The sequence below is a fragment of the Mesoplodon densirostris genome, chromosome 4, assembly GCF_025265405.1.
Source record: "Mesoplodon densirostris isolate mMesDen1 chromosome 4, mMesDen1 primary haplotype, whole genome shotgun sequence".
NCBI lineage: Eukaryota > Metazoa > Chordata > Mammalia > Artiodactyla > Ziphiidae > Mesoplodon > Mesoplodon densirostris.
In genome coordinates, this window is record NC_082664.1 from 32,393,483 (window position 1) to 32,418,667 (window position 25,185).

The 25,185-nt window shown below is 40.1% G+C and overlaps 1 long non-coding RNA gene across 2 annotated transcripts in view; it reads right to left on the reverse strand.

The window, feature by feature from the left end:
• Window positions 1-25,185, reverse strand: part of LOC132487953 (uncharacterized) — a 195,735-nt gene that overhangs the window by 107,311 nt on the left and 63,239 nt on the right. For both annotated transcript variants that reach the window (XR_009531715.1, XR_009531714.1), the window contains exon 4: window positions 159-225. This is a non-coding gene — a long non-coding RNA (uncharacterized LOC132487953). The remainder of the gene's footprint in view (window positions 1-158; window positions 226-25,185) is intronic.

Below are 25,185 nucleotides of genomic sequence, written 5' to 3' on the forward strand. Positions count from 1 at the left end.
TTCTGCCTCTCAGCAGTAGAACAACAAAGGAGGAAACACCAGTGGGGAAAAAATATAGAATCCAAATTTACTAAGTCAAAAGTCTGCTGTGAGCGGCAGGTCTTCTAGGAATGAACACGGGAGTTCAACGAGCCTTTGTGACTTATCTACCAACTCACCTGATTCCACTTCAAAGTTGGTGGTAAATCTTGCTTCCGAGTCCAACTTGAGGTATTCTCGCAAAACCTAGAGTAAAATAATTACGAACTTTAGTATAAGGTTATTTTCAAATTCTGAAAATAGTAATAAAGGGGAAAAATCACAGCTACAAATCAAATCATAATTGTGAAATGTTATACTTTACCTCTAAAACCCTCTTTAATTTGTAATCTCTTTATGTGCAGTTCAACACACACTTAAATTTAAGCCAACCAACAGCCACTCCCACTTACACAACAAATTCCTAAACCTGACTGTTCAGTCTGGAAGATCACGTTTCTCTCCACATGATCTGATCAGAAGGTCTGGGGAGAAACCCAGGAACCAATATGAGTAAGAAGTGCCCCAATAAGGTGATTTTGAGGTAGCTGGTCTATCACCTGCCTGTGGGAACCACTGTTCCCAACCAGTGGTTCTCCACAGGGGCCACTTCTGTACCCCAGGCAGACATCTTGCAATGTCTGAAGATATTTTTGGTTGTCACAACAGAGGAAGGGGCTATACTACTGGAATTTAATGGCTAGAAGCCAGTGATGCTGCTAAATATCCTACAAGGCACAGGACAGTACAAAGACTTCTCCAGCCCAAAATGTCAATAGCAGTGAGACTGAGAAAGCCTGTGCCAAAGCAACCAAACATTCTGACGATTTAGAAATTCTACAGTTCTCACACTGGTCATTTCAGATAGGCTATATATAAAAACTCTACTATAACCATAAAACATTTCCTGTGACTGCAGGCATATTATTAGTTAAAAGAATACATATACATGCCCAACATTAAAATTTGCAGTACATGTACCTATTTCTAAAAATATTAAAATAAGTCAGATTATACATGTCCAAAAGGGCTTCCAAGAAACCAAGTTTTAATATTTGCTGAGATGAGACACTATTTCAAACTAGGTTAATTCCCAAACCCTGTTCCCAAACATATAAAATGAAAGCTTAGAAGAGTAAGAAGAACCAGAACTTCGTTTCACTCACAGATATTCCCAATTCCTGGTGAGGACAAAGGGGAAAATTTCCCAGCCTGTCACCTTGGATAGTAGGACATCTTTCATTCAGCCAAATATAAAGGTACTTCAAAACTTACATTACCTGCATTCAAAATGAGACTCGTTGAGGGCCTACCATGTCCCTGGCACTATATGATCTTACATAATACAGCAGAACAGAGTTCCAGAAGACCCTGCAACAGGTCTTTCCTACCCTACCATAATCAATGGTATAAACATCAGACGAAAACTGTGGGAAAAAGAAACCTAAAAAGGATATTCTGAGCATCAGATACCCCAGATGATGAAACTTGCAGTTTTCCCATGATTGGCCTACAAATTGCACCTACAGAATGGGTAAGGAAGCCTGGAACACTTGAAATACATACTTTGTTTTGTTCATCTTAATTAATAAGCTATAACCAGCTAATTATATAAACAAAACATACCTGACAGTTGATTTGCACTAGTAGTCTACTTAGAGACATGAACAAACATACCAATGTCAAACTCAAGTGAAAGGATATGATTTATAAACATACTTAAAGATTCCACCAGAATTACTCCATTCCAACTGGATAACATTTCCATGATGTGGCATATGGGCTTATATTCTAATTACAGTCTGGTTTCCTCCCCTGAATCTCCAGTGCTATACAGAAACTACACAAATCAAACCACCCACAATCATCCCAGGCAGCAAGCACCTGGCTGGTTGGCAGGTTGACTGGTATTCCTATCTCAAAGCACCAGGGGGTTCAGGAGTCCAGGTAGAATTTGTGGCAGAGACAGGGTTCCAATCTAGAGCTCTCCACCCAGTCCTGGAGACCTGTGCACAAGCTGTATCATTAGGAAGCTTTGCTGAATGACACGCTTTTCCAAAGGTAGGGCTAACACACATTCTAGATTCAAGATGCCCATTAACTCAGTGTAGAGCCCAACATACCTCCACTACAAAAAGAAGACAACCGGGGAGGGCAGCCTCAGTCAAAAGCAGAAAAACAACGACAAAGACAAACTTCTTAATATCCATCCATGGCTGTGGCTTTACGAAGCAAAGTAATTTGTGGGCCTTCCTTTCTTCCTCCAAGAAAGGAAGAAAAGAAAGCCCAAAAATGAATAGGAAGGTTCAGAAATATTAGTGCACAATCTGAAATTTAAGCCCCACCTCCATTTTTCTAGATTTAAATCAGCCTTCAAATAAAAATTCATAATTAAATTTCAAAACATAAACACTTCTTTTTTTCTCTCTCTCAGCAGTAAAATATATTCTGTTCCAAAAAAGAACACTTGCTCAATTTCCTGTCAAAAGTAATCCAGAGAAGGCCACCTACACTGTAAAAGCAGCAAGAAAAAGAAAAAAAAAAAAATGCTGAAGAAAAGCCTGTATGTGTGGGAGTGTTCTAAGTGAAATATAACTACCACTCTGGATTTTAAAAGCTTTTTTTCCTCTATCATTCTGAGAAATATAAAAATTAGTGTAACTGCTAAAGAGAAGTTTGTCCTCTAACCTATCTAAGGAAAACAAGCCCTATGATGGATTTTAGTTCCACGAAAGAGAGGAGGGGGGTGGGTAATTCAAGGCCTTACCCTGTGATTTTCTGCACTAAAAGGAAAGGGTAGATTCTACCAAATAGATAACTTACACTAAACGTTCACAGAAAGAGAAGGCTGCTCTGACAATTAACCCTAACCCCATAACACCCTACTCCCATCTCAAACCACACCAATTTTTAGACTAGGGCCAGCTTGGTCCTAATACACTTAACCTAAACCTTTAGGGGCTAACCATTCCTACACACAGTAATGAGATGACTAGACTGTGGATTAGTAGTACAGCATTGAATTCGCCACTCTCTCAATTTCCCCTTACCCTGCTTATACTTTCTGAAAACTCTAAATTCTAAGACAGCAATCAACCAGCCCAATACTTTTTACTAAAAGCCTACTGAAACATGCTCAGTACTAAGGCAGAGGCAGTATGGTAAAAGAAAAAAAAAAGAGAGAGAAAAAGAAAGAAAGCTTAAACAGCTCATCAGAAAACTGAGGAGAAAAGAATAGCACAAAGTAAGTTGAAACGAAATACAATATGATCATTGAATTGAAACACAGTAAAGTGACAGATTTCTGTAAACCATACTTTGTCACAATAGAAGTTTGTCACAATCACAAAACATAGTTGAAGGGAAATAAATAATGAGCAAGGAAAAGAATATAGTAAGGAAATGACGGTGGATATTTTAAAACCAGAATACCAAAAGACGAATCAAGATATAACAGGAAGCCACACAGGAAGGGCAGGTGCCAGACAGGACAGCCCGGAAAAGCCAACCTCTTAAACCTTTCAAATGATTGGTTTGATAAGCGAATGATTTTGAAAAAGTCAACTCACAGGAGTGGTTTTTTTTTGTTTTCTTTAATAATCTCAGACCAACATACCACAAAAAAAAAAAAAAGAGCTGCAAGACTAGAATAAATAATTTCCCTGAACCACTTGAGAGTAAGTAGCTAACATCACGGCCTACAGCATTTGGTGAGTCATTTCTATAAACAAGGGCATTCTCCTCCAAAACTGCAATAACTAGGACCATCAACACCCAGAAATTAACACGGACATAGTATGGTCATCTAATGGTCCCAACAGTGTCCAGGTTTGACTTTCTCCCATGATCCCAATAGTGTCCATTTTAGTAAAAGGATCCAATCCAGGATCTCACACTGGCACTGACCTTTCACAGCTCATGAGTCTATTTCAAACTAGAACTCCTCAGACTGTCCTTGACTTTCATGACAATTTTGAAGATTCCAGGCCAGTTTTATATTGAATAGAATGTTCCTTACTTTGGGTTTGTTGATACTTAATTGTTGATTAGATTCAAGTTAGGACTTTTCAGCAGGAATACCACAGAAAAGTTCCTTCCTCTCCTTGTACCCTATCAGGTAGTAGGCTATTTTGATTTTTTTCCGACTGGTAGTGTGAACTTATATCACTTGATTAGGGTGGTATCTGCCAGATCTCCCCACTGTAAAGTGACTCTTTTCCTCTTTGTAATTAATAAGTATTTTGCGAGGTGATACTTTCAGACTATATAAATATCCTATTTCTCAACCAACTTTCACCCAATACTTTATGTCCACTGATAATTTTTTTAAAAAGTAAATTTTTAGTCTGATAATTTCAACCATTTTAGTGGGGGAAGATGGTATTTAGAAACCAAGATCTGGGTGTGCGTATTGCAACTGGATTATCACTCTTCCTAGGTCATCTAGGTGAACAGAAGCACACACATATATGCACACACTTACTTCTTCATTTCTTTCTGTATCTATACATGTACACTGAAAACCGTGCGTTCATAGTTAGCCTGAATTCCAGTCCAATACTGCAAGATTCATTCTAGTTTTTCCCTTTCCCTTCCTATAAGAGTGGTATATCTAGTTCCCATTAACCTCTATTTCCTTACTGGATTCACCCACACCTCCGTGTCACTCAATGCTGTCCCTACCTCTGACCCAGTATCAGAAACAGCCTGCTCTAAAGGATCGGTAACGGGGAAGCCTAGATAGACAAAAACGTCTTAGGTAAAAACCACTCTACACCAAACACCACAGAAAAAACTGTAACCCCACATCCATGACCATCAGCAAAGGCCAAGTGGAGAACCAAGAGTTCTACACTCCCTGGCAGTGATGAAGCACTCTTATTAGAGACTACATATAACAGGATGCCATTTTTACAGGGCCCAAATAGGCAAAGCTAAAAACACACAGTAGTCCCTTCCTATTCTCAAAGGACACGTTCCGAGCCCCCCAGTGGATGCCTGAAGCCAAAGATAATGTTGACTCCTATAACAGGTACATCTCAGAGATGCTGCAGGTTCAGTTCCAGACTACTGCAATAAAGCAAATATCGCAATAGACCAAGTCACAAAAATTTTGGTTTCCCACTGCGTATAAAAGTCATGTTTAGGGCTTCCCTGGTGGCGCAGTGGTTCAGAGTCCGCCTGCCAATGCAGGGGACATGGGTTCGTGCCCCGGTCCAGGAAGATCCCACATGCTGCGGAGCGGCTGGGCCCGTGAGCCATGGCTGCTGAGCCTGCGCGTCCGGAGTCTGTGCTCCACAGCGGGAGAGGCCACAACAGTGAGAGGCCCGCGTACCGCAAAAAAAAAAAAAAAAAAAAAAAGTCATGTTTACCCTATACTGTAGTCTACTAAGTGTGCAATAGCATGTTGTCTAAAAAAAAAGACACATACTTTAATTTAAAAATATTGCTAGAGAATGCTAACCATCATCTGAGCCTTCAGGGAATCATAATCTTTTTGCTGGTGGAGGGCTTGAAATATTTTGAGGATTACCAAAATGTGACACAGAGACACGAAGTGAGCAAATGCCTGACATGGGGTTGCCACAAACCTTCGATTTGTAAAAAAAAACACACAATATCTGTGAAGCACAATAAAGCGAAACGTAATAAAATGAGGTATGCCTATACATACCATGTTTTTTCCTATGCATACATACATATCATGCATGCATACATGATAAAGTTTAATTTATAAATTAGGCACAGTAAGCGATAAACAATAATAATAAAACAGAACAATTATAACAATACCCTGTAATAAAAGTTATGTGAACGCAGTCTCATTCAAAATACCTTATTGTACAAATTTAATGCCTTTTCTGTTTTAACTAAGCACTTACCACACACTGTGGCCATAACTTTTGCGGTCTGTGGCAGCAAACTAGCACAAATTTCTTTTTCCTTCTTCACAATTTCATGGGTAGAAGATTCATTCTTACCTTACCAACAGCATGTGATTTTTTTTTTCTTTCTTTATTACATCAAGAAATTTCACCTTGGGCTTCCCTGGTGGCGCAGTGGTTGAGAGTCCGCCTGCCGATGCAGGGGACACGGGTTCGTGCCCCGATCCCGGAAGATCCCACATGCCGCGGAGCGGCTGGGCCCGCGAGCCATGGCCGCGGAGCCTGTGTGTCCGGAGCCTGTGCTCCGCAACGGGAGAGGCCACAGCAGTGAGAGGCCCGCGTACAGCAAAAAAAAAAAAAAGAAATTTCACCTTTTTACTTAAAGGAAGCACTTTGCGGCTTCTCTTTGGCACATGTGAATTGCCAGCATCACTATTCTTGTGCTTTGGGGCCATTATTAAGTAAAATAAGGATTCCTTTAACACAAGCAGTGCGATTCCACAACAGTCAGTCTGATAAACTGAGCCGGCTACAAAGTAACTAACCAGCGGGGATACGCTGGACAAAGGGATGGTTCACATCAGGGGAGGGACGGCCTGGGATGGCGTGAGATTTCATCACATTACTCAAAAGAGCGCACGATTTAAAATTTATGAATTGTTTATTTCTGGAATTTTCCATTTAATATTTTCAGTCCACAGATGATCACAGGTAACTGAAACCACAAAAAGAGAAACCTCGGATAAGGGGGGACTACCCGTCGGATAAGGGGGGACTGCCGTATTGTCTACAGATACACTCATTTTAAAAAGCAAGGGAGTGCTGAACATAAAATTCAGGACAGCTCTCCCCTCCAGAGGGAGGCAGGAGGGTGGGATCCTGGAGGAACACACAGCAAGTTCAAGCCCTGACCCTGTTCCAGTTCTTAGTGAGAACCTGCACGTGCTGAGCACCAGTTCCTTGACAGACACAACACTGCTTCACCAAACCACAAAGTCTAGCACGGTCTCAATTTACATGTGCGATTTGAGGCTTAAAGAGGTTAAGCATGCTGCCTGTGGTCACACAACTAATAAACAAGAGCTCAGATGCAAACCCAGGTCTGACTCAAATCCTTTCTACTGTGCCCTCTACTATTCCTCCAACAGAGGAAAGAAGACGGGCAGGAGAAGTGAAGTTACGATTCTGAGGGTAAGACTCCTTCTGTGCCTCTGAACCATTTCTAGAATGGTTTTCAGGGTATGGGAGAGCCTAGGCCAAAACCAGGGGGGTAAAAAATCTTTCTGAAGGAAGGGACACAGTCCTTTAGGGATAGTTTCTATCACATTCCATAGGCTACAAATTCTAGTTCAATTCAGTCACTAATAAGATCTCTCTTTAGAGGGCCCTGGTAAAATCCTACTAATTGTTGCTTGGTTTTGTTTTGAAATCAGGGGACAAGGGAGAGAAGACCAGCAACCCATTCATGAAATTCCAACCACAGCCTAAATATGGTGCATCTGTACATGACTTAGTGTGCAGCTTGAAACATGAAATCAGTGACACAATGTTGGGCCCTTTTGAAGAATTTATACAATGAGATAGGAAGGCAGAACAACAATACTACTCCAAAGGAAAGACTGGGACATCCTGGGAAGCTTAGATACCACTCAACCACCTGAGGGGGTTTAAAACTGCTAAAACCCCAAAAGATGGATCTCTGTAAAAAGAAAACAAAAGAAAAAAAAAGCAAAAAGATAGTATATTTATCTTCTCAAAGACTCAGAAATAAACACATTCTAACTGCATTTCTGGTAGAAAAATCTCCAGAGTCTACTGAAGTGATTAATAACAACTCACACCACCTGGAAAAGTCTCATGATCTGCACTAATGATTTAGCGATCTCAGTTCATGCTTTCTAAGTTATCTTTAAAATGGAGTAAGTTTTTCCATTGTTGATTTCCAGGGAGCAGACTATAAATTGAATCAGAAATAACTGTAAGCCTAGCTTCCCTCCCAAACCCTCCCCCCCAAGTTCACAAAGCTCTATCTTCCCTCTCTATCAACCTTCTCTTTCTGAAGAGGAAAAATCTAGACCTAGGTGAGAGACTAAAGAAAATGCTACAGAACAAATGAAATAAAAGGACATGTGCAAGATGGTGCAAAGATAAATCAAAACTCACTCAAGCTTTATACTGTAGCCTAAAATTGTCTACAATATATAAAGGTTAAGAAACGTAAAATCATCCTGTAAATATAATAAGCACACAAAAAGCACACACAAAAAAATAAATCTCACTAGATAAAAAAGGGAAGGCATTTAAAAGAACTCTTCAGGGCCAAGCCTTTATTTTTTTTTTTTTAAGCTTTTTAGTTACTTTCTTAATGAAAAGCAACCAGGCACTGTTGAAATCAGCATCAGGCATTACAGAGACAAGAAGTTATCCTGAGGAATTTCTCAGTGAGGAGGACAAACTGAATAAATTAGTCCATAGGCACTGTTTCTTTCATCCTACTGTATTAAGCTTAGGTGATCACAAGATGAGCAGTAATTATCCTTGAGAATTAAGGGAGAATAGCCCAGCTTTAAAGGAAATTTAAAAACTGAAACATACGTAAGAAAAAATGTATTTCTTTAACATCAAAAAAGAGAAAACCTGGAAACACATTAAAGAGTTTCATTGTAAATTCCCAGATAATGAATTTTGGGTAAAAATCAATATGGCTATTTGAAAAATAAATCCTCCCAAGCTAATCTAATTTATTGTTACTGAGACAACCCACTCATCAAGGGACTGCAGGAGTTGCATTTCTTAACGTTAATGGATTTGACAATTCGTGAAGACACAGGAAAAATGTTCTTCCCAGAAAAGTACATACCAGTGGTTCTTTGATCCCGAGTTGTACAAACTACTTCTTATTCTTCCTTTCCCTATAATTCTAAGCATAAAAGTTCTACACACACACACAGAGAGAGAGAGAGTCAAGCAAATAAACTGACTGGAAAAAGGTTAAAGTGGTGATGACAAGAGAAAAAAGTCCTTTTACAGGCTTATTATCATCTTAAGCCTTCTCCGTCTCTATCTATTCATTTGCTCAAACCAAAAACATGGGATTCATTCTCCATTCCTTTCTTTCACAGCCTGTATCCATGCTGTTGAGACCTATAACTTCCACCTCCTGAAGACCACTTAGAATTCCTCACGCCTCCCCACCTCCACAGTCACCACACTGGTCCCAGCCACTGTTATCTCTCAACTAGACAGCTGACCCACATTCCTCATTCATCTTTCTGCCCCTGATCAATTTTCAGAGCAGTCACACTGACTTTTTAAAAGGCTAAACTATATATTATCCCCCTGATGAAAATCCCCCAATGTTTCCATGTCCTGAGATGCCAAGAATGTGAAGGATATAAGAGTTTACCCTAATTTCACACTAACAAGTTAGCTGCCACAGTTGTATGGATGCTGGCAGAAGACATGAGACTCTTGGGTCAAAGACAAAGGACTTCATTACTCACAGCAATAGCAACAACCAGAGCATCGTTACTCACAGCAATAGCAACAACCAGAGTATCAGCACTTTTGGTGCCAGTCCCTTCAGTCCCAATTCACATGAGGTAACACAAAGAAGGCCAGATGACACCTGCACAGCAGTGGGTTGTGTAACAGGAGAGGAACCCTGAGCTTAATGAACCCAAGTCTTCTACAATGGGCAGTAAGCCCGTCTGACCTTTTCCCCAGGAGACATTGTCTTTATTACACTAGACAATAGTGTGCCTGATCTTTGCTCTGGAGGGAGACACTCTATCTTCCAAGGCTGCTGACCATACAAATCATCCTTGAAAAGGCAGTCCAGAACAAAGGTAGACAGTGCAGAAACATAAGACACGTGGAAAACTCTCCTTCAACACTAGAATGAAAGTCAAATTTCTCAACATGGTCTACAAGGCCCTAAAAAATTGATCCCTTCCTCTTCAATTTCATGTGGAACCCCCTGTCTCCCCAGCTTACTATGCTCTAACTCCACTGGCCATCTTTGGTGTCCTCTTAAATAAACCAAGCTCTTTGCTGCCTCAGGGCATTTGCCTGTACTGGTCCTTTTATCTGAAATGCTCTTTCTCTGGCTTAGATGTCACTTCCTCAGGAAGACCTTCCTTCATGAATCTATCCATTTACAACCCCACACTCACTGTTCATTTACTTTTTTTATTTTTTTAAATAACTTCAAAGGCTTTTTTTTTTTTTTTTTGGTTGCACATTGGGTCTTTGTTGCTGCACGCGAGCTTTCTCTAGATGCAGAGAGCGAGTGCTACTCTTCGTTGTGGTATGCGGGCTTCTCATTGCAGTGACTTCTCTTGCTGTGGAGCACGGGCTCTAGGTGGGCGGGCTTCAGTAGTTGTGGCACGCGGGCTCTAGAGCGCAGGCTCAGTAGTTGCGGCGCACGGGCTTAGTTGCTCCGCGGCATGTGGGATCTTCCTGGACCAGAGCTCAAACCCATGTCCCCTGCATTGGCAGACAGATTCTTAATCACTGCGCCACCAGGGAAGCCCTCATTTCCTTTTTATCACTTTGATCACTCATTCACTCATTCAATAACCATTTACTGAGCACCTACTATGTGCTAATCATTATTAGTATTGTTTATTTATTTACTGACAGTCTTCCTTTTGAGAGTAGAAACCTTATCTTTACATTCAGCCACAAAGGCCTAGAACGTAAAATCATACCCTCAATAAAATTCTGCTGAACAAATGAAAAACTATTACAATATGAAGTACTGAAGTATTTCCAGGTCAATATGGGATAACAGCAGAGCACTGCACCAAAGGATGGAGTAAGAAGCTCAAGTCCTAAAGTCAAACCCTGGAGTCATCTTTTGGTAATACGTGAGCAATTCTACTAAGCTCCCTGTAAAATGAAGAAAATCCCTCTCCTGCCTAACTCACAAGATTATGTGAGGATCAAATGATGGAATCTATTTGGAAGCCCTTGCAATGCTAAATATAAGTTAAAACAAGTAACAAACTGATAGTTAACAGTCATGAGATAGTTATTCATTCAACAAGAATATACTAGGCCCCAACTATGAGGCTGACCTTATTATGGGAATTTATAATAAAAATGTATAACTTGAAATTAGAAAACGTTTTGTTCTTTAATAAATTAGAAGGGGAGTCATTTTTCCCCTTTAAATACCCTATGGACATACCTTAAAAACTTTCAGATAAAAGGTGAGTCACCTTTATCTGCCCCTGATCCCAGAATACCATGTTTTTTTGGTTACTTAAGTGATATATATATATATATATATATATATATATGTAGGTCCTTGCTGGTTACCTATGTTATATATAATAGTGTGTATATGTTAATCCCAACCTCCAACTTTATCCCTCCCCTCTGGTAACCATAAGTTTGTTTTCTATGTCTGTAGGTCTATTTCTGTTTTGTATGTAAGTTCAGTTGTATTATTTTTGTTCAGATTCCACATATAAGTGATATCATATGATACCTGTCCTTCTCTGTCTGACTTACTTCACTCAGTATGACAGTCTCTAGGTCTATCCATGTTGCTGCAAATGGGCGTGATTTCATTCTTTTTTATGGCTGAGTAATATTCCATTGTATATATGTACCACATCTTCTTTACCCATTCATCTGTTGATGGACATGTAGGTTGCTTCCATGTCTTGGCTATTGTAAACAGTTCTGCAGTGAGCTTAAGTGATTTTTAAGCAAGCCATTCAAATGCCAATTTAGAAAAATTTTAGACTATATTTACATCCCTGAATGCCAATCTCCAAAACAGAAATTTTTAGCCTTCTGACAAAGTTAGGAATTTATTAATTTTTTCTGTTTTGTTTTGCAGTACGCGGGACTCCCACCGCCGTGGCCTCCCCCATTGAGGAGCACAGGCTCCGGACGCGCAGGCCCAGCAGCCATGGCCCACGGGCCCAGCCGCTCCATGGCATGCGGGATCCTACCAGACCGGGGCACGAACCCGTGTCCTCTGCATCGGCAGGCAGACCCGTAACCACTGCGCCACCAGGGAAGCCCTGGAATTTATTAATTTTGTCTCCTTTTACTGACTTCATGTGAAACCAAACACAGTCTCTTCACTGCAACATGGTGTGTATGTGTGTATGTGTGTGTGTGCATGTAAAATGAAGGGAAAGTAAGCTTCATCTTAGATTAAAAAGAGCAGCTTCAGAGTCATCGCACCAGGTGGCCAACAGGAGAAAATGCTGACGTGTGAGCAGAGGACGGGCAACTTGACTGCAAACAGGGACAGTCAAGGCAGACACACCACACAGCTGGCGTGAGTTCACCAATGAACTCATCTTCTATGACCTCACAATAAAATTACTCAAAATTAATTAAAAAGGGTATTGCTTCTATGATACAAAATGAAGCATAACAAAAAGATGAGAGTTTATGCAACATTCTTTAGAAAGGAGGTAAAGTGGAATGTGAGAACCATATGACTAAGATTCCTTTTAGATAACACTTTTCAAATTCAATATGCCTATACATAGATAACTAACAACAGGTACATAGTGCTGGTAAACAGGAGGAATAACACGAACTGGTGCTAATTCATGTTAGCACGAAGTTAAAAGTTAAAATCCAGAAGAAAATATGAGGGACTTCCCTCATGGTGTAGTGGTTAGGAATCCACCCGCCAATGCAGGGAACACGGGTTCAAGCCCTGGTCCGAGAAGATCCCACGTGCTGCAGAGCAACTAAGCCCGTGAGCCACAACTACTGAGCCTGCACTCTAGAGCCCACACGCCACAACTACTGAGCCCGCGTGCTGCAACTACTAAAGTCCGCATGCCTGGAGCCTGTGCTCTTCAACAAGAGAAGCCACCGCAATGAGAAGCCCGCGCACCGCAACGAAGAATAGCTCCTGCTCACCACAACTAGAGAAAGCCCGCACGCAGCAACGAAGACCTAACGCAGTCTAAATAAATAAATAAATAAAATTCAAAAAAAAAGAAGAAGAAAGTATGAAAATGGGGAAGAGAAGTACATGGGAAGGCTCTTTGGAGCTAAGAAAGACATCCAGGTTAAGAGGGATGGAGACAGATGAGCCACAACGTACATATGAGAAACATTAAAATAGAGACACATGCGTCTATACATACACATACACACACACACACACACACACACACACACGCACACACACAATTATATTCAGTAGCTTTCCATTACACATGTGAAGGTCTCTCAAAAAATGCCTCCATACATATTATGTATTTTTTTTTTTTTTCTTTTTGCGGTATGTGGGCCTCTCACTGCTGTGGCCTCTCCCGTTGCGGAGCACAGGCTCCGGACGCGCAGGCCCAGCGGCCATGGCTCACGGGCCCAGCCGCTCCGCGGCATATGGGATCCTCCCAGACCGGGGCACGAACCCGTATCCCCTGCATCGGCAGGCGGACTCCCAACCACTGCGCCACCAGGGAGGCCCCCATATTATGTATTTTAAAGATGGCTACCTATTCCAAATCTGGGAAGAAGGGGACAGGAGCAGTTACCAAACTATTCACACAGGCCTCATTAACCACACTTTTACAATAGTAAATACAAATACAATATAGGTATCTAGAAACTTCTTCCTTGATACTGCTTTAAATAGCCAGTGTCTAATCTTGTCTTTTGATTAAATAATCTCCCTTATAAATAATAATGATAGTTACTATCTGAGTACCTACAATACACCAGGCACATTATATTCTCTATCTCATGTAATTAATATAACAGTCCAGGGAGATGGGTATTATTATCCCCACTGTACAAAGGAGTACACGTAGGAATCAGTGAAGTTTTAAATCTTACCCAAGATAAAGTCCCTTGGCCAAGGTCAAACCACAAACTCAGTAATCAGACAAGCAAGAATCCAAACCCCAGTCTATTTGATACAAAGCCTGTGTTTCTACTACTGTATTATACAACCTCCACATTACAGTATATAAGATAGGATAATTGTAATTTAGGAATTATTTATACATTACTAGTTTATTGTTCATAATATTACACGAAAATGCACATTATAAACTATAGCCTATGTTAAAATATGTATTTTATAAATATTTTTTTGGAAAAATACATGGCAAAAAAATTTATGATATTTATGAGTGATAGGATCGCTAGTGAATCTTCTCAATTTCTATTTTTCTAGTTTTTCCTTAATTATGGTATATAACTTACAAAAAGTAGAGCACACACCAAAAAACTACATTTTTGTACAGGCATTCTTCTCCCGTTCTCTGGAGCCTATCAAAACTAAATTTAGATTATAAAACATGATACAAGTTTAACAGATGCTCAGAGTTGAACAAAAGGTGAACAACAATGAAAAATATGGCACAGCATTAAAATCACAGAGAAACTTGGTAGCACTAAGGAAAAATACATAGTCTTTCGGTTTTTGTATTATACTTAACCAAAAAAAAAAGTAAGTAAAATAGACAGGTAGTCAGAATTCCATAACTTGAAGGAAATGCTTAGAGGAAAATTACCAAAACCAACAAAAGTGAATTCAATTCTAGGAAAACACCCTTGGAAACCACAGTACAAAGTCTTCATGGAAAACAGTCAGTTTTGGTGATTGTCCAGGCATTTTAACAGATTAGCAGTTAATTTGAAGAAACTACTTAGTGGCTCTGGAACGTCGTTTAAGCCAAACAACTAATTGGAATGTGAATGCCCACATTCAACTAAGTTTACTTTTCAAAATATATACATTTCTCATCTTGTTCAATGACCCTATGTCATGTTCACACAACCTCTTCAGAAGCACTGTAACCATAACCTGAAAATGGGAGGTGCATAAACTTCATTTCCCTACAGGAAACCACCACTCAACTACTCACTATGTAATTTGTCTTCAAAGCCATCAAATAAAATGCATTCCAATAGAAAAAAACACCATGGGATCAGGAGGGAGAAAAGCAGAGCTTCAACTTTTTACAAAATGTTTTATGATCTAAAACAAATATGGCAAAATGTTAAGACCTGGTGAAGCTGGAAGGTATTACATATAAGTCCCTACCTTTTCCAGTCCACCTGAAATATTTTTAAGTTAAAAAAATAATAATGGGGGCTTCCCTGGTGGTGCAGTGGTTGAGAGTCCGCCTGCCGGTGCAGGGGACGCGGGTTCGTGCCCCGGTCCAGGAGGATCCCACATGCCGCGGAGCGGCTGGGCCCGTGAGCCATGGCCGCTGAGCCTGCGCATCCGGAGCCTGTGCTCCGCAACGGGAGAGGCCACAGCAGTAAGAGGCCCGCGTACCGCAAAAATAAATAAATAAATAAATAATAATAATAATAATAATGTTTGTGTAGGTCAATACAACTCTCACTCCTCTCAGCACTCCTGTATTGATAAACACACACACACACCATATCTACATCCCTCCAGCCCAAACTGTGGCATTTTACACCCCTGTGGAAGCCATTTTTGACATGAATACCAAACATTTCCCAATATTTAGTTTGCTCCTTTGCAAAGCATGAGTTCAGAAAAACTGCCATGTGACAGAATAAAAAAAATTAAATTCTTACAACAAGGACCTACTGTAGAGCACAGGGAACTACACTCAGTGTATTGTAATAACCTATATGGGAAAAGAATCTAAAAAAGCATACATATATGTATAACTGAATCACTTTGCTGTACACCTGAAACTAACACAGCATTGTAAATCAACTATACTTCAATAAAAAAATCAATTAAAAGTAAATAGGTAAATAAAATTTTAAATTCTTTATGTAATGATGTCAGAATAGTCATAAAGCACCTGAGAAGTTCTGTGTGTATGTACTGAATGCATTTCTCAAATGAAAAAAATAAGTTTACTTCTCGAAATGCACTTTTCCAGAACAGACAGTCCTAATCCCCCATGGGAAAGCACAGGCTCAAGACACCTTACAAAATGTGCCACCTACACCAGAAAAGTCACTTTTGGTATTAAAGTAACAAGAAGATCTCTATTAAGGGCAAGCTTGTGACCTGAAAAAAACTAAACAGATCTTTAGAAAGTGAGTTTTTAACTTTCCTCTCACTTGAAAGAACCAGAATCCACATTTGTATGGAGCTTTTGACTCCATGGGCAAAGGCACTACGTGGAAACTGCTGTCATATTCAGGAAACAGATGGGGTGCATAATGCAACGAGATAATCAACCGCCACCCTCTTCCCTCCACTAGAATTTAAGAAACACTCAGTTAATAATGAAACAAACTAGAAAAGCAGAAGTGCATAGCTGAGCAGGACTTGAACACACATCAAGGAACTTGTTATGAGCATCAAGGAGTGGTTAGACCTAAAGGACAAAGAACATTTCAAATCGTTTCCTTGTTCTCAAAAACGAGCGTTACACTTGCCACAGTCTCAGTTAAAACTGGGGTCCATCTTGTAACCTCACCCACCAGCCAAGCAAGTCAGGTCTTAATTGAGATGTAATTATTTACTTTATTAAAACAAGTATTCACTTCAATTCAAACGCTTCTTCAACATCAATTTGCAAAAAGCTGCAGTGTTCCAAAGATCACAGTGGCACAGACTTTACTTTCAAAAAGTTTACAACCTAACTCATGGGGGAGGATATGTAAAAACAGCAATAACACAGACGGAAATGTTGGTAGGTACAACTTTAAGGATGGCAAAAGAACATAAAGGTCAGAAGGTCAAATCAATGGCAAGAAAAACGAATACGTTCCCAATGGGCAAACGAGAGGCAGAGGAAAAGCAATTAGGGGGAGAAAACAGAGTAAGGACAGAGAAGGCGGCCATGCACGTGGTGTTTAAGTAAACAGAAAGTATAAACCATGGAAACACATTTTAAATATCAAACATACAAAGAAACACTTAAACTCTAAAGGTTGCATGGAAATTTTCCCTGAGAGCCACAGGAGATGAATTGGCTTTACTGTCCACTCAGTGGCTGTTTTCTAGCTTTGGCCTCATCCTTCACGTTGCCTACTTCAACATCGTTTTTGGCACCCGTGACTTGTGTGGGATCAATCATCACATGATTACAGAGATGACCATCGAATCTCATCATTCTAACTGTGCTAGTTATCAGCACAGGGCATGTCATTCAGAGTTACTGTTGTGCTGTGGACATTTACTTTTAAATACAGAGAAACATTCAGATGAAACTTGGAGGACTTGAAATTCTATCAGGCAGCTGAAACATAAATGACTATTTTTTTTAACCTACGTAGTGTTAATGGCTTATGAAGCTTTGTGATGGTGTTCGTTGTACAGGGAGAGGTAGGCTAGCACAGTGAGTGTGTGTTGGGGGGAGTCCCCCTCCAGTTTTATTGAAATATAGCTGACATATAATATTGTATAAGTTTAAGGTATACAACATAATTTGATGTATCTATATATTATGAAATGATTACAACAAGTTTAGTTACCATCCATCACTTCGCATAGTTACAAATAAATGAGTATTTATCACAGCAAAAGAGAAGGCTACAATTCTAATGATGAATTTGAAAACTTACTTTTATGTACAAAAATAGTTCAGAATTTTCAAATAGTGCCTAAATTGGAAAATAATAACCTTCAACAAATTAGTCTAAAGAACTGCAATTAGGGCTTCCCTGGTGGCGCAGTGGTTGAGAGTCCGACTGCCGATGCAGGGGACACAGGTTCGTGCCCCAGTTCGGGAGGATCTCACATGACACGGATCGGCTGGGCCCGTGAGCCATGGCCGCTGAGCCTGTGTGTCCGGAGCCTGTGCTCCGCAACGGGAGAGGCCACAACAGTGAGAGGCCCGTGTACCGCAAAAAAAAAAAAAGAACTGCAATTAAATTTTAGTTATTTAATTCCATTTAGGCCAAAAGCCTTTCAAGAAAAAAAATACTCTATGTGGGACTTTTTCTCACCTTGTAAAGCAGAAAACAAACTTTGCTACCTTAGACAGTAGAACTGACTCATCATTCACTTACATGAGATGTTCAGACAAGACAAAACAGTGGCTTATACATTTAAAAGGCTGCCTAGATCAAAGAAAGTTTGAGTACCACACCTGGCAAATAATTCCAACAAAGCACCAATAATGACAAATTGCAAAGAAAGTAGTTTATTCGCTGGAACCAACTGGAAAGGGCAGGAGAAGGACTGAGAGGTTTGTGATGGAAGGCTAGAACCATTCCACAAAGTTTTTAAACAACATGCTACAGAGCTTAAGATTACCCTAGAGGCAACGAGAAACTACCGAAAGTTTACTGGAGATCGTCATCATCAGAACCAAATGTGCACGTATATATGTGTGCAAACACACACGCATATATATATTTTTTATTCCCCCCCCAAAAAAATTTCAACAGTGCTGTGGAAGAGAGCCTGCAAGAGGACAGACACTGAATACAGAAATGCTACTACCAAAGTTGTTGCTATTTTCTAGGTGAGAGATGCCTGGGACCTGAACTAGGAGAGTGGGAAGAGAGAAAGGAAGGAATTTAAGAGAGACTTAAAGAGAACACTGACAACACATGCAAAGCAACCAGATGGGGTAACTGAGAAAAATGGAACCAAAGTCAACTAAAATCTCTGTCTTGAGGGACCAGAGAGGACAGTGGTGCTGTTGCCCAAGTAAGAAACTGCATCTCCAGAAAATGAATCCCTACACTTCTCTCAAAATTCATATTTCTGTCAAGGTGACACTTAACTTATCTTTGACATTATTAATATTTCTCTCCAACACGGTCTGAAATCATCCATTAACCACACAGAGACTGGTCCAAGAAACAGACTCAGCTCTAAATGGCATTTTGAAATTTGTCAATTGAGTTTACCTTGAAAATCTGTTGGGAAATAGTTTAAATTTATCAAAAAGACACCAGATACCCTACAGAAGAAACATTCCAAAACATTCCAAAAATAGGACTAACTCAAGATTCTCCATAATGAAAAACATTTGCTCAATGAATTTCATAATAGAATCTAAGGTTGACGCTCTAGTTTATGAGTTTTAGCATTAACTCATTACATCACATTTTAAAATATAGTAAACCTTTTAAAAAACATACAATTTAATATATGGTAAATTATTAACAGTGCTACTCAAAACAATACAAAGGTATACCTCCACAATGTAATAGGATTAATGCCTAATACAAGAGCTAAAAGACAACTTTTTAGCAAAAAATTACTCCATTTTTATCATACCACCACCTTCTTTTCTGTCCAATTTTGAGGTATAATCAACAAATAAAATTGTAAGGTATTTAAAGTGTACAATGCGATGATTTGATATATGTATATACACTGTGAAAGGATACTTTCCACTGAGTTAAGTAGTAAATCCATCACTTCCCATATTTATCTCTTTTCTTCCTGAAAGTAGAACTTTTAAAAAAATTCAATTATTGAACTGAAATGTCAATGATACCATACAGTGTTATCAACTACAGTCACCACATTATACTTTATATCCTCAGACCTTATTCACCTTATAACTGAAAGTTTGTAGCCCATACCACATTTTTCATATTCAAAATCAGAGTAACTGACCACTTAGACCAAATGTCTTTGTGGAACATGCTAGTTTCTAAAGATTAATAGACTGATCTTGAACTGAGAAAAAAAACCATACAGACCCAAGTAAATAATTCAAAGTACAACCATAAATGAACATGGGACAATGGTTGGCCAAGGGCACAAAAATTAGGTTAAAAGGGATGGGGCAAAAGAAACGAACACTCACTGAGGGCCTCCTCTAAGTCTGGCACGGGGCTAAGAAGTGCAGACACTCACTCCCACCCCAAACCCACTATATAATGAGTCTTTGGATAATTCGTGTAAGCTTCATGAAGGTAGAGCGGGCTTGGCAACCAGCAGATACCCAGGTTCTCAATCAGCACCTGGCACATAATAAGTACTCCATAAATATTTCTTAGGTGCATGGATGAATGTATGGAGGGCTGGTGGATGAATGGATATTTTTAATAACAATGTTGGTCTACCCACAGAGACCCAAAGAGATCCTGGCAGCTTAGGAGAGAGGGAGCAAGAAATGGTCTCCAAGCCACTCCGCTCCCTTCTCCAAATACAGGAGGCCACAGGAAAGTGGGAAAAGCATGGGCTTCCTCATCACACCTGGATGGGAAGCCAAGTTTCAGGCCTACCTTTAGTGTGTCCCTGGACAGATGACTACTCCATGATGGAAATGCATAGACTAATTGCTTAATCTTGAAGTTGTAAAAAGGCTTTAATGAAATAACATATACAGAGTACCCAGCAAGTACCTAGCACATAAGTAGTATTTAATAAATAAAAATCTCTCCATGTACTGGGACAAGAGAAACACCCCCCAGTGCTGACACAGTCTTGCTCTTAAGGATAAAGTCCAAAGGAGGGGTCTCAGTAAAAGGAATCCTAGTGTAGTCCACAGCAGGACAGCTCTGGAGTCATTGTAAACTATCAATCCGAAGGCCCAGCTCATATCACGTTAAAGGAATTAACTAACATAGAATGAGCCTTCACAGGATTCAAAAAGGGAACAGGACTCTGACAGCGCAAGGAAATATAAAATGAAACAACTAGCATATGCTCCGTGCTTGACAACTGCACACTTGCCAAAATCAGGCACACTTCTCTCTGTTATACTGTCAAAGCTACTTTATTGATAATATCTGAAGTATATTTTGTTAATTTGATGAAAGTATGCATCATTAAGGATTCTTTCTGAGAAAAATTTCCTAAGGGTCCTATCCAGGACCCACCTCTAAGAAACCAAGACAACTACACATTTGGCTATAATTATGCCTTCATGTGTTTTCTCTTTCCTACTTTTATAGCATCATATCATACAATGCAGCCCAATTATAAAACATGACTAAAACCCCCAAACCTCTTATCCATAACCAAAAAGGTGAAAATAATATTTTAACAAATTCTAAGTTTCCTCTTTTGAGTCAGTAGCAAAATAAATCACACAAATTTTCTTAACTAACTTTCTAGTTATTGCTTATCCATCAGGTGAAGTCAAGAGCAGGTTACCTTTCCTCTTAATCAGCCAGCAAGGAATGTATCTTAACTTCAGAAGGTGCCTTGAGCATCTTATTCAACTATAAGCTTCAGGAGTATCTAAAATGTTTCTTTTTTTGCAATACGAATCCACATCACCTAATTCAAACATGAATCTAAATCATTAAACTCAAATACATAGCTAAATAATTTGCTTTTGGATGAAGGTCATTTTATTCACTGCTGATTTGAGATGAACATTTTACAAAGGATGTAAATAGCTGGAGAACAGATTTGGATAAAGAGGGACCATCACACCACAGACAGTTTCTCACGTAAAAGTTCTTCCTTATAAACAAAAATCTGGGTATCCATCTTAAAGTTCAGAGAGTGTATTAATGGAACAAGAGATCAACAATGTAATACGCTAAGAACTTAAATCAATTTACAATGTCTCCACCTACAAAATAATAGTCCCTTACCGAGGGCTCCAGTTAATGAATCAACATTTAGAAATGAATATGATGTAATTTGGTGAACAGAGGAACTGAAACTATATAGGGTAGCAGGAGAGGTACATCCTATTTTGATTAGAATCAGCCAGAAGCTATGAGAAAAAAGGATTAGTGCCCAGCAGAACAACTCCCTGAAGAAATTTAGGATGGTATGCTGGCAGGGAACAAAGAAAACTTGGGTAGCAAGTCTTAAGCTTCTCCTGTGGGAGTATCCAATCAGCTTTACCCTTGCCAGTCTTGATGCCACACATGTACCAGGAAGCTTTCTGAAGATAATAACACTGCCCTAGAAATCTGCCATCTGGGAACAGTATCCACTTATTATACTATAAAATTCCTGTCTGCTTGGAAATATATTTCTCATTGCATTTAACAACTGATTTTCTAGTAGACATCAATGTTCAAAAATTTCTGTTTAAGCATATCAGATTTTCCAGAGTCTGATCAACCCTAGATAACCAGACCACTGTTGTTAAACTATGAAGCTCTTTTTAAAGCAAGTCCTGCAAGCATAAGTGTGGTCTGATAACATTTTAAAATTAGCTTTTGCAAACTCTGAGCTCTACACCATATTAGAACACAATCTGTGCTTTAACTGCCCACAGTGTACACCTGATTTAATTTGGAACATTTCTTACTACAGATTTCCTTCATCCCCAAATGCTAGTACCTTTCTATATATACCTATCACTTTTTTACTATGATTACCTTAAAAAAATGGTTATTTTCAATCTTCTCTTAGCCTCATTTCACCCTTTTTCAGTCCTGATTAAGATGTGGTCCTTCTTGAAAATATGATTGCAACAATTTGATAACTCTGAAGGAGCTTAAAAAGAAGGTCACCCAAAACACAAAGTGGTCTTGTGGAAACTATGAATGCCTCACCATATAATAATATCCTCTCTACTAGCATCTTTAATAAAGGGTTCAAGAAAACCAGACTCTTGCACTTCTCAATGTTTTGATCAAACAATCTAAAGTTCAACTATTTATCTCATGGACATTAAGTGCCAAAGCCACAATGAGGCATCAATATTGTAAAGCAAGGGCTTCCCAGGTGGCACAGTGATTGGGAGTACGCCTGCCGATGCAGGGGACACGGGTTCGTGCCCCGGTCCGGGAAGATCCCACATGCTGCAGAGCGGCTGGGCCCGTGAGCCATGGCCGCTGAACCTGTGCGTCCGGAGCCTGTGCTCCGCAACGGGAGAGGCCACAACAGTGAGAGGCCCGCATACCGCAAAAAAAAAAATATATATATTGTAAAGCAAACGAGAATCATATTCCTCCATACAAAAATTACTGGATGCCCAGGATGTGCCATTTATTGACTGCCTTTTTGGCATTGAAAAGTCAAACAGAAAACACAGTCCCAGTCTTCAAGGACTTTACATTCTAGGAGAGCAAGCTAAACAGCTAAATAAAAAATCTCATGTTGCAGAGCACCGGCTCTAGGCATGCGGGCTTCAGTAGTTGTGGCGTGTGGGCTTAGTTGCTCCGTGGCATGTGGGATCTTCCCAGACCAGGGCTCGAACCCATGGTCCCCCTGCATTGGCAGGCGGATTCTTAACCACTGTGTCACCAAAGCCCACGCACAGCAATGAAGACCCAGCACAGCCAAAAATAAATAAATAAATACATATATACCTACATAAAATTTCAGTGGTGGTGGTGATGCAATGGTTAAGAATCCACCTGCCAATGCAGGGGACACAGGTTTGAGCCCTGGTCTGGGAAGATCCCACATGCCACGAAGCAACTAAGCCCGTGCACCACAACTACTGAGCCTGCGCTCTAGCCCGCAAGCCACAACTACTGAGCCCACGCGCCACAACGACTGAAGCCCGTGCGCCTAGAGCCCGTGCCGCGCAACAAGAGAAGCCACCGCAATGAGAAGCCCGTGCACCACAACGAACAGCAGTCCCCGCTCGCCGCAACTAGAGAAAGCCTGCACACAGCAACTAAGACCCAACGCAGCCAAAAATAAATAAATTAAATATATATTTTTTAATCTCAGAAATACTGTAACAGAGGTACATGTTATAAAGTAACTAACTCTAGGAAGCAAGAAAAACACTACAGATGCTAACTTTTAAGCTGGTCCTAAAAAAGAATTTATTCAGCAGTAGAGAGGAGTGTTTAAGAAAAAGACAAAGTGTGTTAAGAAAAAGAAAAGGGCAGCAGAGGACAAGAAGTCACGTCACACAAGGCATTTCTACATCACTGGACCAAACAAGGCTCAGGAACAGAGAGTGAGGACAGAAGTCAGAGAGGAAGCAAGATGGTCTTCTGCCGTATTAAGGCATTCAGGGCTGCCTTAACCTATGGGCAGCCTATGGGTTCTGAGGAATTCCTGAAGCGCCTGCCTGCAGGAGCCTGTCCTCAGCAGATACTGGCTACTGGGAGTCACAGCTTTCCCTGAGGTCCCCAAGCCTCTGTGGCTTCCTCTTGCCTGGAGACGGGTGTGGGGTCACTGGGTAGGGAGAGGAGTGGACATCAGCTGTACACCACCCTCAGGGTCCTCTTGGTACCCAGCAGATACTGAATGACTTCAGATAATCTTAAAATGAAAAGGAAACCAGCAGAGCAGTCTCATGTCCCATCAACTATCAGAATCCCTTCTACACACCTTGATAAATGGCTACACACTGGACAACAGCTACGATGTCTGCCCTGTGTCTTCAGTTCCCCAGGACACTTGCTACAGTTCTTCTAGCCAGGCATCGTTAAAATCCTTTCTAAAATCTTCTCCAGCATGGGTCCCCCTTAGAACGTAGCCCACTTGGCCAGAGCTGGGCACAAACAGCCCGCACGCCCTCCACCCACAGCAGAGCACTGTAAGCACATGAGGGTTTTCGAGTGAACAAGGTGTCTCTTGGTTGCACTGACCCTTACAGAAGCACAGGACCTGGATCATATTAAATCTGTGGTCAAAAAAATACGTGTCCGTATTCATTTGAACTGTTCTCACAAGCACCATTCACCTCTCCTTCAAATTACGTATCACAATTATAAGATGACGTTTATTTGTGGGATTATCTTAGGAATGTCTGCATCTCCCCAGCCCATGAACTAAGGAACCTGAATGCAGGTACAAAACTGGTTTTTGGTGTTTTGCTTTTTATTTCCTTTGTATTACCATTGTATCGTGAGGTCTTAGCATATTATCTATTCCAAAGGAAGGGTTCAGTAAATGTTAGATGAAGAATTAGATGTAGACAAAATATTACATGAGGCAAGTTATGGTCAGTGTGATAGGAGTGTTAAATCAACATTCCATGGAAGCCCAGTGGAGATTCTTTCAACTTCCTCTATGAATGAAAGTAATCATGGAGGAAGAAGAGGCATCAAAAGGCATCCAAGCTGATTTCTCAATGGTGTTTCAACTAAATATTGAAAATAAGGAAAATATTTGGGCAAGAAAACAACCAATGAAAACTACGTTTTTAAAGAACAGTTATTTATATGGGAAGTAATAAATGGGACACAAAACAGTATGTGCCCCCCACACCCATTCACACACACACACACACACACACATACACACACACCCTAAAAGGAAATAGTTTAAATGTTAACAGTAGCTACTGCTGGGTTGTGGGATTACTGGTGATCTTTATTTTCTTCTTTACACTTTATTGTAGTTGCCATATTTTCTATAATAAAGATCTTCATCATCTGGGGGGAAATATCTAGATTTTTTAACTCATTCGGATGAAAGTGCTAAAACATTCTAAGTCTTCAGGCTTTATTGCAAAAGGTTTGTGAACTGTTTTTTTCGATGTCATACTTTATG